Source organism: Felis catus, chromosome B4, assembly GCF_018350175.1.
Source record: "Felis catus isolate Fca126 chromosome B4, F.catus_Fca126_mat1.0, whole genome shotgun sequence".
NCBI classification, from domain to species: domain Eukaryota; kingdom Metazoa; phylum Chordata; class Mammalia; order Carnivora; family Felidae; genus Felis; species Felis catus.
In genome coordinates, this window is record NC_058374.1 from 42,757,945 (window position 1) to 42,761,788 (window position 3,844).

The 3,844-nt window shown below is 44.6% G+C and overlaps 1 pseudogene; it reads left to right on the forward strand.

The window, feature by feature from the left end:
• The first annotated feature begins 318 nt into the window (after nucleotides 1-318).
• On the forward strand, nucleotides 319-1,240 carry LOC101098876 (annotated as a pseudogene).
• The last annotated feature ends 2,604 nt before the right edge of the window (nucleotides 1,241-3,844 follow it).

The window sequence follows — 3,844 nt, forward strand, 5'->3', positions numbered from 1 at the left end:
AACTCAAAAGGACAGGGTTTAGAGAGCTTCCCCTTGATATTCTTGTTTTGTGTGTGTGAACAAGAACACATCCATATGTCAAGAGGCTGGAGTCTCTCACATTTCATGCTCAGGACCCTCCGGACATCATTCTACACATTGCTTCATCTGGCTGTTCACTCACCTCCTTTCATATCCTTTGTAACAAACAAGTAATCAGTAAATAAACTGTTTGCCCAAGTTGTGTGAGCTCCTCTAGCAAATCAATCAAACCAACATTAACTAACAAACATTAATATGAGATAGCTGTCCCGTGAAAGGACATTCGTAATCACTGCCATGGAACACAGACAGACCTATGGGAATGCTCGAGAAACTCTCTTGGAAAACCTGAATAGTGAGTACGACTTAGATCTTTTCCGAAGAGCGTGAGCCCAGGCTTCAGAGGATTTGGACAAGTTAAGGCCGCAAGACCAAAGCACAGAGGAGAGCAACATGATTAAAACCATTGCTTTTGGTGGTTATGAGCTCATTACCTGGTACCATTCTTCCTATCCCAAAGAATATGCATGACAGGGACATATGTGAATTCTGATTAAAATACATGAAAGGCCAAATGATACTCAGCTAACACACGGCTAAAAACGTGTATGGAAACAGCCACCCGGTGATGAGATATATCAGAAAGGCTCAGTCTTTACGTTTGAAGTAGACAGCAAGAAAAACAAAGTCCACCGCCCAAACCTATGCCTGTTGGCCAAGCTTTTTCCGGACCACAAGATATTACATTAGGATGTGGAACCCTTTATGTTCCACGTTATGACAGAAGTGGACAACACCGGCTGTCACCTGATTGGATATTTTTCCAAGGAAAAGAATTCATTCCTCAACTGCAACGTAGTGTCCTTAGCATGCCTCAGTACAGGAGACAGGACTACGGCAAGGTGCTCATTGATCTCAGTTATTTGCTTTCCAAAGCGGAAGAACAAGTTGGTTCCTCAGAACGTCCACTCTCCAGTCAGAGGCTCACAAGCTACTGCAGTTACTGGAAAGAAGTGCTTCTCCGCTACCTGCGTTACCTCCAAGGGAAAGAGATTTCTACCAAAGAAATTAGCCAGGAGACAGCTGTGAATACTGTGGACATCGTCAGCCCTCTACAGAGCCTCAGATGTTCAACTATTGGGAAGGAAAACACTTAGTTTTAAAGACACGGGACCTGATAGATGAGTGGAGAGCCAGAGAGGTCAAAGATCCCCTCTAAAAAAAAAAAAAAAAAAAAAAAAACCATGGACCCAAGCTTTTTACAATGTGCCCCTCCCACTTAATGTGACCTGTTACTCTGAGCCTGCGAACCCCGGCAGCAGGAATCTCTACCCTAGGGATCCGTCTGTCATCTCTGGGGCTCTTGTGGTTGGTAAATACAGTATTTGGGGGGGAAGACCAACCTCCCCAGGACTGTCCCGGCTCCGACCCTGGTGTATGTTGCAGACGTTAGTTCTGAGGAACTGTGATTTCGGCCTCAGTGAGGTTGCCTGGATGGGATCTCTAGTAGCCCTGAAGGCAGATACCTCACAGCACTGATCCATGGTGTTCTGTCTGGCACCGTACCTGTCCAGTCACCGGGTCCCCTCTTGCCCTGTAGCCCCATGAGCTTGTTTGTGTTGCGTCTTCTAAACTTTGAAATAATGCTTCTTCCGGGGCGCCTGGGTGGCGCAGTCGGTTAAGCGTCCGACTTCAGCCAGGTCACCATCTCGCGGTCCGTGAGTTCGAGCCCCGCGTCAGGCTCTGGGCTGATGGCTCAGAGCCTGGAGCCTGTTTCCGATTCTGTGTCTCCCTCTCTCTCTGCCCCTCCCCCGTTCATGCTCTGTCTCTCTCTGTCCCAAAAATAAATAAACGTTGAAAAAAAATTATAAAAAATAATAATAATAATAATGCTTCTTCCTGCCTGGTCACCAGACTTCCAAATAATGGCTGCTGTCACAAGGACCTTTCCAATCACTCCTTACATGTGTTTACTTTTTTTTTTTTTTTTTTTTTGGAACAGCAGGGAAGAGGTAACACTTGTGAGTGTGTGCACACTGGGAGGGGTCCGTTCCCATTGGATTTTACCTCACTTTGATTTCTTTCCTCCATTTTTATTGACAGCCTTGCTTATAATCGGTATCAAGCTGGCCAGAGAGCAATATTTTCTCAAGACTCTTCCAAGGACGAGTCTTGCTAACGGCGCATGATCTATCGGAACGAGATGGAGAGGGCAATTAAGAGGTGGCGATTCGGTACTCCGAGTTCACCTGTGGACAGTGTCTTGGCGGAAGGAAGCAAATACTTCTTTCTGCCTCGCCAGAAAGTACCCAGTCATAACTGCTTTCTTCTCTCTTAACTCCCTGGCCCCTTTTACATTTGCAGGTGCCAAGATAACGTTCAGTCCTCCTTCATGCTGCAGGCGAACAGGTTCATTAGACTGCAGAAACCTCGCCAGTACCAGTCTGATGTAGCACACCTCAGTTGCACCGATTTTTGTCTGAACATCCTTGGCGAGGTAGGACATGACCGCGAACGATTTCCAATCGATCTCTGCCCAAGACTCAGCAGGCCACCCCCGCCAAGATTTGCTTCTCTTTAACAGTGCCTCACCCTCCTTCTTGAACTAAAGTGCCCCTGCCCTTCCAAGAACTCCTCCTCCATTTCCTTTTTTGGGGTTTGCCACCGTTCCCCCCTATCCCCTGGTTTCCTATTTTTGGTGTTCAAGCAAAGCAAGAGATGTTCCCTTTAATTTCTGTCCAGACCCTTACAACTTTTTTTTTTATGGCTTCCATTTTCCTTTCTTTTTTTTTTAACTTTCTTTTTTATTTTTTAAAATTTACATCCAAATTAGTTAGTGTATAGTGAAGCAATGATTTCAGTAGATTCCTTAATGGCCCTTACCCATTTAGCCCATGCCCCCTCCCACAACCCCTCCAGCAACCCTCAGTTTGTTCTCCACAGTTATGAGTCTCTTTTGTTTTGTCCTCCTCCCTGTTTTTATATTATTTTTGTTTCCCTTCCCTTGTGTTCATCTGTTTTGTCTCTTAGAGCCCTCATATGAGTGAAGCCATATGATTTTTGTCTTTCTCTGACTAATTTCACTTAGCATAATACCCTCCAGTTCCATCCACGTAGTTGCAAATGGGAAGATTTCATTCTTGTTGATGGCCGAGTAATACTCCATTGTATATAGGTACCACATTTTCTTTATCCATTCATCCATCGATGGACATTTGGGCTCTTTCCATACTTTGGCTATTGTTGGTAGTGCTGTTATAAACATGGGGGCCCTTCCACCTTTTTGATGGGGGCCCTTCCAAGCTTTTGATATATGACATGACACCCTTCCCCACCTGGTGTCCTACAATACTCCACTGCATGTGGAACCCTCACATTCCTGACTCTGGTCATTTGTGCCTTTCTCCCGTCATCTCTGTCACTACTCACACCCACTGCAGTCTGGGGGGAGCTAATTTTAAGCATATTTAACCAGTTTCAGTGTCACTGTTAAAGTTTGTCTAAAAGCAACGTCACTGGGGGTTTTCTTAAGGGTAAAGGAACTTTACTGAAGCTAACCCTTCCCCACATGTGGTAGTGCCGTTCCCTATCTATTCCTCAATAAAGCATGTTCTCTGCTCAAAAAAAAAAAAAAAATAAGGTGAGATAAATGATTTTCTAGAAAATAGAAATTAAATTGATCAAGCCTAAAAATCGTAGGGGGAAAATAAAAGGAAAATGTAGTCCAAATAAACAGTCTTAAATAGGCAGCAAGCCTGGAGAACTTTATGGATAAATCTACACCAAACATCTAAGAAACATCCCTACCTGCTACGGTCTGAAT